The sequence below is a fragment of the Arachis hypogaea genome, chromosome 20 (genome assembly GCF_003086295.3).
Source record: "Arachis hypogaea cultivar Tifrunner chromosome 20, arahy.Tifrunner.gnm2.J5K5, whole genome shotgun sequence".
In the NCBI taxonomy this organism is placed as follows: Eukaryota; Viridiplantae; Streptophyta; class Magnoliopsida; order Fabales; family Fabaceae; genus Arachis; species Arachis hypogaea.
The window spans coordinates 42,391,267-42,402,628 of NC_092055.1; the positions used below are offsets into that span (position 1 = coordinate 42,391,267).

General features: G+C 40.1%; 1 non-coding gene across 1 annotated transcript; it reads left to right on the top strand.

The window, feature by feature from the left end:
* Nucleotides 1-5,768: 5,768 nt before the first annotated feature.
* LOC112787136 (small nucleolar RNA R71) lies at nt 5,769-5,872 on the top strand. The gene has a single exon (XR_003194566.1). It is a non-coding gene; the product is annotated as a small nucleolar RNA R71 (small nucleolar RNA).
* The last annotated feature ends 5,490 nt before the right edge of the window (nt 5,873-11,362 follow it).

Consider the following 11,362-nt stretch of genomic DNA (forward strand, 5'->3'; position numbering starts at 1 on the left):
ATGCCTTGGCATCACAACACCAAACTTAATACTTGCTTGTCCCTAAGCAAGTTCTGAGTTATTTGAGAAAAAAGCATGAACAGAAAGCAATCCCATTGGCTATATTAGTAAGCACTTTAAGTTCATCAGAAGGGTTTTATGCAGAAAGTTGCAGCATCACTTTTTCATTCTTATCAGGTAAGATTATCACTTTTTCATTGCATCCATCAAACACTGCTATGGCCTCTTGTTACTCTTATGTCATTGGCACTTTTCTCTTCTTTGTTTTTCTTTTCTTTTTCTTAGAGCTTCTTTGCTCCTTGTTTGCTTAGTGTCATGTGTTGCACCAGCCTTTGGCATTTTCTTTTTCTTATCAGTGCACTACACATATCCACTCCAGGCATTTTAGTTCACATTTCTTCTTGAGACATTGGTGCCCAGCACCTCTTTGTGTGACTAAATGTTTTGTATTTAGGTTGCTCTTGATAATGGACTTTTGGTTGATAATCCCGGGTTAGTTAACCCAAGTTACCAAGTGTTGAAACACTCCTCAGAACCTATTCATCCAAGCATATCCTTAATACATAAACACCACAGGCATTTGTCTCAGAAGTTCAAACCATTGGTGCCTAGCTTATTTTCTCAATTTTTTTTTTGCTTTTTGGTTGCCCTTTTTCAGTGGCTTTTTCTTCTTCTTTTTCTTTCTTCTTCATGGCCAAAGATATTTATTCATCAAGATCCATAGACAGTTTTCAATTTCTACACAAAAAATGATAATTCTACACTCTATTTCCAGTGATCTGACTTAAACAATCAAGCATGCATACCACCACTTAATTCTACTTGATTTGTCACTAATTGAGCCAAGTTACTTTTGTTCAAACTTTTCTTTTATTTTGGGAAACAGAACAAGCATGGCAAGCATTTGATTAAGAAGGTGAAGTTATATCCAAACATCAAGGCATTCACTTTATTCAAAGCAATAAACAGACACTCATACAAAAAACTCCACATAACACTTAAATGACTTATGATGAAAGAAAGCTCATAAAGACAATTCACCAATTATCATTTGATTATTAAGGAACGAGACCACCTCTTATTTATTGCTTGGTTCTTCTTAATTCTTGGGATCCTGCTTCTTCTTGCTTCCTGCCTCTTTTTGACCACTTGTACTTCCTTTGTCTTTTCTTATGAGCTTTTTCCAGAATCCAGCCTTTTTCATTGTTTCTTCCACTCCTTTTTCAAGGATCATTGCCTTGTTTATTTCTCCTTCTTTCCTCCCTTTGAAATACTCATCAAAAGCTGGGAATGCTGGGTCCATCTTGTGTAGATGTTCCCCTATGTAGTTAAGCTTGATTTGAAAACTGATGTTGTAATCAGCTTGAACTGAGTATCTTGCATTCTGTAAAGTGGTGGCTTCCTTGATTGCCAAGACATTGGCATCTTGGTGTTGGCATATGTGGCTGAAGGATTCCTGTAATTGTAAATTCTGTTCCCTTTGCAAATCTAAGAATCTTGATTCAAAGTTCCTTTGCATATCCATCATTTTCAGGTGAAAGTCCTCTTGTCTCTCCTGAGATCTCATGTATTGTTGAGACATTCCTTCTATGATTTCCTGCATTCTGCTCATATCCATGGGATCTCTGGGAATTTGTTGCCTTCTTTCTGGAATTCCTTGCTCTTCTTGCTCTTCTTCTCCTTCTTCTCCTTCTTGTCCTTCTTGCTCTGCTTCTGCTTGTTGCTCTTCTTCATTTCTTCTTTTTGTATGTCTTGGAGCAATTGGGCCAAGAGTCATTCTGTACGCAGTTATGGCCATTCCAGGATATAGCCAATTAGGTCTTTCATCTTCAAGTGGTACTTGGGCATCGATGCATAGTCTAATGATGGTGCTAGGGAAGTGGAGCCAGGATTCAGGGTCACTTTTCTCACTAAACTCTTGTATCTATTCAGCAATGAGTTTATGAACTTTGATCTCCCCTCCCACCATAATGCAATGTAGCAAGATGGCTCTTTTAGGGACTATTTCTGAAGAGTTTGCAGTGGGTAGGATGGATCTCCTAACTATTGCATACCACCCTTTAGCTTCAGGTGTTAGGTCTCCCCTTCTCAAGACTCTTGGAGCCCCTCTTGTTTTTCTCACCCATTCAGCTCTGATGGCACAAAGGTCTTCAGCAATAGTTGTATAGTCAGGTTCTCCTATCATCCTTTCCTCATAACTTGCTTGGCTGAAATGTATGTTTTTCAGTCCAAGAGTTTTCATGATTGCTTTGGGGCTGAAGTCAACTTCCACTCCTCTCACATAGCTTTTGTATGTGGGTTTCTTGGTTGAATCCTCCCTCACTGCATTTGCATAAAACTCTTTCACCAGGTTGATGTTGATTTTAGTGATTGGCTTAGTCAGGAGCTCCCACTTCCTCTTTTTGATCTTTTCCCAAACACCAGGGAACTCATCCTTTTCAAGGTCAAAGGGAACCTCGGCTAGTACCGTTTTAGGTCTCATCCATTCGGCTTGAATCTCATGGAAAACTGATTTGTATCTCCATGCATCGAATTCCCTGTTCTCCTCCATTGGCTGCTTGTCTTTTCTTCTTTTGTGGCTAGATGAAGCTGCCATTGGTTCTTTAGTTTTGGGTAAGTGACAAGCTAAAGTTGACAAGGTGAAGCAAGAAGTGTTGTTGGAAGTGTGGTGAGGTTGTTTTCGGCAAGAGATAGTTATGCTATGATGAAGAAAATGTGCATGAAGGAGATTTGGTGGTGTTGAACTCGTTCCCCAAGTGGTTCTTTATAGTGCCCGTAAGTGAAAAATGGACGGCTAGGGTGGTTTGTGAAGGGTGGCTTGATGGTAAATATATGAATTAGGGAGAAGGACGAATTGCTTTTCATTTTCTTGGAAGTATTCTGGGTGCATTAGGTTGTACATGTAGCTATCTTTTCTTGCAGAACTTCCTTTTCCCATGTGTTAGTTTCAAAGACTTGTGAACTTTCTTTTTGACCAAGCACCGTACCTCCCTTTGTCTTTTTCCTCCATTTTTGTCTTTTCTTTTGTACCTGCACAAACAAACAAGTTTGCTATCATTTTTCGGTCCATGTGAATGATGAATAGTACTTGCACATGTAAATCAATGATTGACTTCATGAGCTTATAGCCGTGACTTTTGTATGTATGCACACTTATTACTGGACACCAAACTTAGTGTTTGGTAAAGTCTCCTGATGACATGAAATCCATATTGGTTGTCCTTAATGAATGTGCATAATTCTAATAAATCATAGTCACTTTGGCTCTTTGATTCTAAACAAATTTACTACCCTAAGTAATTGAAACCAAAGTATTAAAACATGCGAATGGTATACTTGTCATGAATTTCGAAATCCAGAGGAACTTCTTGCTTTTCATGAACCGTGTTCAAAGAGGAACACCAAACTTAATGTTTGGTTGTGCACTTTGAATGAAAAATTGAATGCATTTTGAATAAAATTTGGGGTGCCTTCAGGCACACCAAACTTAGAGACAAATTGTATTTTACATGCAATGTTTAGTGCACTCTTTCAGCAGTTGTCCTGAGGATTCAAGTTCATGCATAAGAAACCATGCTTTATTAAATGCACAACAAAACAAAAAAAAAGTAAGGATATTAAAACATGGGTTGCCTCCCATGAAGCGCTTCTTTAACGTCACTAGCTTGACGGTTGTCCCTTGTTAGGGTGGATTGTAGTGCTTGATGTCTTCTCCTCTCACTATGAAAACGTCCCCACTTGATTCCTTCATGATTTCTAAATGTTCCATAGAAAGAACTTTCCTGATTGTGAACACTTGAGGGAGCTGGGAAGGAATGGTTTTGAGGCCAGGTGGAATTGGCAGATAATGGCTTGATATCACTTTATCTCCCGGAGAGAAACCTTCAGTGGGAATTTTCTTGTTTCTCCACCCTCTTGGCAATTTCTTTACAATTCTTCCCTTTCTCCTGAGGATTTCTTCATTGACCCTTATGCCATGAGGATCCTTCTGATCTGTTTCCATTGATTCTTGTGGCTTTAACTCTTGCAACTCTCGTTTGCCTTCCAGGGACTGTTTTAGAGTTTCAGTTGCTGGCTTGCTTTCCTCCAAACATAGATGGCTACTATCATCCTTAGGCTTTTCCGATTCTGGTTCAGGCTCAGATGCAGGTTTGAAAACTTTGAAAATGAGCTGTTCATCACGTATTCTCAGAATTAGCTCTCCTTGTTCTACATCTATGATCGCTCTAGTAGTGGCTAGAAATGGCCTGCCCAGAATGATAGGGTGTTGGTAGCTTTCCTCCATGTCCAAAATGACGAAGTTTGTGGGGAAGTAATAATCTCCCACTCTAACCAGCACATTCTCAACTACCCCTTCAGCTTGCTTCTGAGTTTTGTCAGCTAGTTGTATGATTACATCAGTGGATCTCACCTCATTCAGTTGTAGCCTCTTCATGAGAGTTAGAGGCATCACATTTATGCTAGCTCCTAGATCACAGAATCCTCTATCAATTTTTGTTCCCCCTATGATGCAGGGGATATGAAAACTTCCTGGGTCTGTTTTCTTAGAAACTGTGTCCTTCTTGATGAGGGCACTGCATTCTTTGTTCATTGTTACCGTTTGTCCTCCCTTCAAAACTCTTTTCTTGCTCAACAATTCTTTTAAATACTTGATATGTGTAGGCATTTGCTGGAGAATCTCAAGAAAGGGAATATTAATATGGAGAGACTTAAATGTCTCTAAAAACCTTGAATAGGTTTTCCCTTTTTCTCCTCCTCCTAACCTCTGAGGAAATGGTGCTTTTGGTTGATATGCTTCCATCATGCCTTTTTGCAGTTCCTTGGCTTGCTCAGTTTCACTTTCCTGCTTAGCTTCTTCCACACTTTCCTTCAAGATTTCTGGCTCCTGTTTTGAGGGTCTGATTCCTTCTTCTTCTGAGACTTCCTTCAATATAGTGATGGCCTTGCAGTCTTCCCATCTCACTCCCTTTTGTTCCCCTTTAGGATTCTTTTCCGTGTCACTAGGGAACACTGCAGTGGACTTGGGGGCTTGTTGGGATAGCTCTCCTACTTGAGACTCCATCCTCTTTAGTCTTTCACCATGGTCCCTTAAGGTAGATCTCACCTCATCCCTAAAGCTTTTCAACTCACTTACGTCCTGACCCATGTTTGCCAGCCTTCCTTCTATCCTGTTTAATTGATCTTGAAATTGTTGGTTCGGATTAGGTTGGGTAGGTTGATTATTTTGGCCATGATATGATGGTTGGGAGTAAGTGTTTTGTGTGGCTTGGTATGATCTTTGGTTGGAGTTTTGGTATGTGGACTTGTTATGTTGGTTTTGCTGGTTTCCCCACCCAAAGTTTGGGTGGTTTTTCCAGCCTGGGTTGTAAGTATTGGAATGTGGATCATATGGTTGCCTTTGTTGATTTCCTACATAATTGGCCTCTTCCCAATCACCTCCTTCAGTGCTTTCTTCCTCTTGATCTTGTGTGTGTATCGCAGCCACTTGCTTTGTTTCTAATTTCCTGGTGAGCTCTGCTAGTTGCTTGGCAAACACCTTGTTTTGGGCTAGGATTGTATCAACATGGTTCAGCTCCATGACTCCCTTAGTGTTGTGTCTCTCTGATGCATAGTAGTACTCATTCTCAGCCACTGTCTCAATCACTTCAATGGCTTCTTCCACAGTCTTTTTCCTATTCAATGAACCTCCTGATGAATGGTCTACAGCCTTCCTTGATTCATAAGAGAGTCCATCATAGAAAATATGCAATTGCACCCAGTCATGGAACATGTCTGGTGGGCATTTCCTTGTCAAATCCTTGAATCTCTCCCATGCCTCGTAGAGAGTTTCACCATCTTGTTGTCTAAAAGTCTGAACCTCAGATCGAAGCCTATTGACCTTTTGTGGGGGGTAGAAACGTGCTAGAAACTTGCTTTCCACCTCGTCCCATGTTGTTAGGCTCCCCCTTGGGAATGATTCCAGCCACTTAGCTGCCTTGTCCCTAAGTGAAAATGGGAACAAAAGCAGTTTATAGGCATCTTCCTGGACTCCATTGGACTTCACAGTGTCGCAAATTCTCAGGAATTTTGTGAGGTGTTGGTTTGGATCTTCATTAGCACTCCCACCAAATGAACAATGATTCTCCACAAGTGATATTAGCTGTGGTTTGAGCTCAAAATTGTTGGCCTGAATGGGTGGTTTCTGAATGCTGCTACCACAATTCCCAGAGGTTGGGTTTATGTATGAACTAAGAACCCTCCTCTCAGGAATGGCATTGTTTCCATCAGCTCTCTCATGGTTGTGAACTTCTCTATCCATGTTGAGATCTAGAGCTTCCTCAAAATTGTCCTCAGATTCTTCTTCTCCCAGTACTCTCTTCCCTCTTGCTTCCCTTCTAAGTCTATGAAGGGTCCTCTCTGGTTCGGTATATGGAGGAGTTGATGTCTCTCCTCTCCTACCTGTCATACAAGAACACCGCACAGGCAACAAACAATTGAAATACTCTTGGTTAATGGAAGAGTATGGTTAGAGTAGTTGAGGAATTAATTCAAATAGTTAGTGAGTCAGTGAGTTAGTTGCTTGAATTTAAAGGCATAAAGAAAGAAAGCATGTAACAGAGTGCAGAAATTAAAATTCAACAAGTAACTTGAACTGAATTAACAAAGCAAGAAAAATGCTCAATCTAGTTAACTTCCAATTTGAGAATTGTCAATCGAAAACCAATCCCCGGCAACGGCGCCATAAACTTGATGCGCATAAACTAGTTATGCCACGATTTAGGAAATTGCACGATCGGCAAAATTCCTTCCGGCAAGTGCACCGGTTATCGTCAAGTAAAAACTCACAATAGAGTGAGGTCGAATCCCACAAGGATTGGTTGAATGAGCAATTCGGATTAGAAGTGAGTCTAGTTGAGCGGAATCAAGAATTAGATGAGAATTGCAGAATGTAAAATTGGCGGGAAACGTAAATGGCAAGAAATTGAAATGCGGAATCTTAAATTGCATGAATCAAAGAGCAGAAGCTAAATTGCTGAAATTAAAAGGGAATGGGGGTGATTGCATGAATTGAGTTGCAGAATGTAAAGAGAAAGTGGAAATCAGAAATGGGGAATTCATTAGGTGTTAGGAGATATTGAGATCTCCGAATCAAAACATTTTTATTCCTTCCTCAACCAATGCATTCATTGAATTTTGCTTGGAAATCTTATATGATTGGATCCCAATCCCTTGGCTCACCAATTCTCTCTAAAAACGAACAAATTCCCAATCCCTTGGTTTAAATGTTCATAAGAAGAGATGATGCTCGATCACTGATTATACCACACAGTTTCATGAACCACAATTTGGTAGGATTACATGTCACAATATCCATCCAAACCCCAATCCAATTCACTGTGAGAAAGCTTCTCTAGCATGAATCCTCCATTCCTTTCCCAAGGTTCCGAAGGATTCCAATTATGGGTAGTTTCTTTCCCAAGACAACTACCCAATGGAATTAGATCGAGAAGCTTTCTAACAAAATTCAAGAGAAAAGATTGAAGAAGAAGATAAAACTATTATTGATTCATTGAATTACAATAGAGCTCCCTAACCCAATGAAAGGGGTTTAGTGAGTCATAGCTCTGAATTCAATTACAAATGTATGAAAACTTCCCCAAAAATCAAAAGTAAGTCTCCCTAACTTAAATTCTATCCTATTTATACACTTTCTATATTGAGCTTCTGTTGTGTTTCTTGGGCTTTGAGGCCTCTCCCTGCTTTCCTTTTGCTTTGGGTTTATGATCCATAATCTTGATGAGGCTGCTGATCCAAATTCTGTAACATTCATTGAGCCAACTTAGTGATAATCAAGTAATGACACATGACTCAACAAATTGAAATTCCAGACTCATCAATCCTTCAGGCCCAATCCATAAACCATGATATTCAATTGGGTTTCATACCAGAGTAAGTTTAAGTTAATGTTTGTGCTCAAACGCTAACTTAAACTGCAATATTTTTGGCCCAGAAACCTTTTCTAATAGTGGCGTTTAAGTTGCAGTTTAAGCTTAAACTGCAGCTTAAACGCCAGACACTTCCAGTGATGCCTTTTGTGGAAGCACGTTTAAGCTTCAGTTTTAGGTTAAACTGAAGCTTAAACGTGGAAATGGAAGAAGGCAGCCCTGGAGGGTCACTTAGTCGAACACGTTTAAGCTTCAGTTTAAGGTTAAACTGAAGCTTAAACGTGGAGATAGGAAAGGCAGCCCTGGAGGTCGAACACGTTTAAGCTCCAGTTTAAGGTTAAACTGGAGCTTAAACGTGGAAATGGAGAGAGCAACCCTGGAGGAGAAAACTTGGTCGAACACGTTTAAGCTCCAGTTTGAGGTTAAACTGGAGCTTAAACGTGGAATGCTCCTGGTGCCTTTCTTCCTTCTGGCGTTTAACCTCCAGTTTAAGGTTAAACTGGAGGTTAAACGTGAAAATGCTTCTTTGGTGAGAGTTTGTGTCGAACACGTTTAAGCTCCAGTTTGAGGTTAAACTGGAGCTTAAACGTGGAATTGCTCCCATGGTGAATTTCCCACTTCTGGCGTTTAACCTCCAGTTTAAGGTTAAACTGGAGGTTAAACGTGGAAATGCTTCTTTGGTGAGACTTTCATTCTGGCGTTTAACCTCCAGTTTAAGGTTAAACTGGAGGTTAAACTTCAGTTCCAGCATTTCTTAGCCTTCATGATTCTGGCGTTTAAGCTCCAGTTTAAGCTTAAACTGGAACTTAAACTCCACATGTGATATTCAAGCTTCCTTTATTGGTTTTGTTGCTTCCTTGCCTAGCCTCTTCTTCCCTGAAATCATCCAAACAATTGCATCAAAGTCTTGCAAAATTTCATGAGAAATCTTCCATTCATAGCATTCAAGTAATATAACTAAAAACTCATGGAATTTGCATCAAAATCATACTGTTTGGATGGTTCATTGCTTTGTTATTCATTTAACCATTCTTGGTTACTTTAAGCTCAAGAAAATGCATAAAACCACTAAAACTAACAGAAAAATGCTAGTGAAACTAGCCTAAGATGCCTTGGCATCATTTGTACATGTGACAACTCAAATTTTTTATGTGAGAATTATTTGTTGGTTTGGAGCTATGCTTGCAACGAAGTAATTCTTTTCTATAAGAAGAAAATCTAGACCGATATGACAAATTTCTCATCTATCAAAATGGCGCCGTTGCCGGGGAGTTGCAATGGTGTTATGTTATTGGCAATTGTATATATGTGAATATGCTTCTTTGCTAGTTTTTTCTTGCTTTAGGAGTTAGTTTTTATTAGTTCTTCTTAGTATTAGTTTTTATTCTCTTTTGCTATTATGAATTCTCACCGTTTTGGCTATGAGTTTGGCTCAAATTATGTTGTAGAAAATGGAAACTACAATGGTAACATGCATCAAGGATGGAACAATCAAAAGTGGAGGGAGCCTCAAAGGATTGATTACCCTTCTTGGCAACAACCTCCTCCAGTCTCTTATAAGTATAATTCCTATCCTAATGCATATCAATCTAATGGATGTGGTAACCCTTATTGTGATTGTCAACAACCACCACCACATGCCTATGAACCAACCCTCAACATGACTTTGAACCACCTTACTCACAAGCCCCCTACCACCAAACACCTCATTATGACCCTAATCTTTATCCACCATACCAACCACCTTATGAACCATATGAACCACACATGGAATCACCACCATTCCAACACAATTACTCTCAAGAACCACCTCAATATACACCACCTCCATACCCTTACCAAGAGGAACCAACTTCCAATTATGAAACTTTCCTCCCAAACAATGAACCTTCTTTTTCCACACCACCTCCAATGGATGATTCTCTCCAAGAATGTGTTAGTTCTTACATTTGAAGGCAAGAAGAGAACCAAAAGGAGTTCAAGGAGTTAGAAGCCAAGATAGCTATCATAGCGGAAGCCATTCGCAATATGGTCTCCTCCCGCCTAAGCCTATGCGATCAAGAAACTCCCATTGTTTAATGTGGAGAAGAAATCAAGGAGCATAGTGAGGGAGTGAGTTTAGAGCTTCTAGGTGTAGAAAAAGGGTTGAAACAAGGATTGCCACAAGGGGAGGAAGTCGAGATAATTGAGCCGGAAGAAGTGGTTGAAGTCTTAGGAGATGTTGGAAGTCCATGGGAATGTGGAGTCATAGAGCCCTCTTCCAAGAAGCTTGACATTGATGTTGAGGAGGGTGTACAACCTCCAAGGCATATCATGGTGGAAAACCTTGAAGAGGTTGATCAAGAGATGGATTCAATCATTGATGAGTTCTTATGTACAATTGAATCCTCTCCCATTGGGCTTGACATGGAGATTAAAAAAGAAGACACCTCACCTCCCATACCCTTGGTAAGTAATGAAGAAAAGATTGAATTGGAAGGAAGCTACCAAGAGGAAGAGGTTGAGCAAGAAGCAAGCTCTATCATTGAAGATGCGTCCATACTAACTAATGTGTCTTTTACTCCCTCATTGTGTTATGAAATTGATGACAAGGAGGACCGTGCACAACCTCCAACACATGGTTTGAGCAATGAGGGGTGTATGGAAGAAGTTGGTGAGGAAGGAATTGAAGTTGAGGAAGCTTACAAGGAGGTGGAGGTAGTCAAGAAGGAGCACAAGAGCGTAGACCTCGCATTGGCTAAGTGTGGGGAGGTCCCCCTTCCTAAGTCACCATCATCCAACATAATATTCAAGTGGGTAAAATTTCTATCCCTAAGCTTCACTTTCCCACTTGAATATGGTTTGATTGAAAATGATGGTCAACTTAGAGCTCTTTCTAGAATTATGAGTAGGAGAGAGTTGTGTAGTGGTTGGAAACATCACTCTAAGTTCATGATGGTTGCATGCTCAAAGTTGAATAGCCATGGTTGGTGTAGAACCAAATTGTATGGGTCTAGGAGAATGTTTGGATTCTTAATTGAGAATTCACAAGCCTTGTCACCTAAATTTAACTATGGTAGTCAACGGGAAGATGGGTGCAAGAATAAGGTTTTGGACCCTGGTGTTCATTTTAACAACCAAAACTCTTGGGGCCTTGTCATCTACCTAAGCTTACTTGAAGGCCTTGTGCGCCTAGTTTGGGATCCCGGTGGACATTGGAGATGCAAACAATGGTGGGATTCAAGGATGAATTCAAACATAAACCACCCTAGCAAGGACCCCCACCAAATGTCCAACTTAAGGACTTAAACTAAAAGTGCTAGGTGGGAGACACCCCACCATGATAAACTCCTTCCACTCTCTTTTAGATTTGGTTAATAAGTGATTGGAGTTGCCATTATAGGTAGTTTTCTTCTTTTCTATACTCTTATACATTTTGTTTTGATTGATAGGTTAGT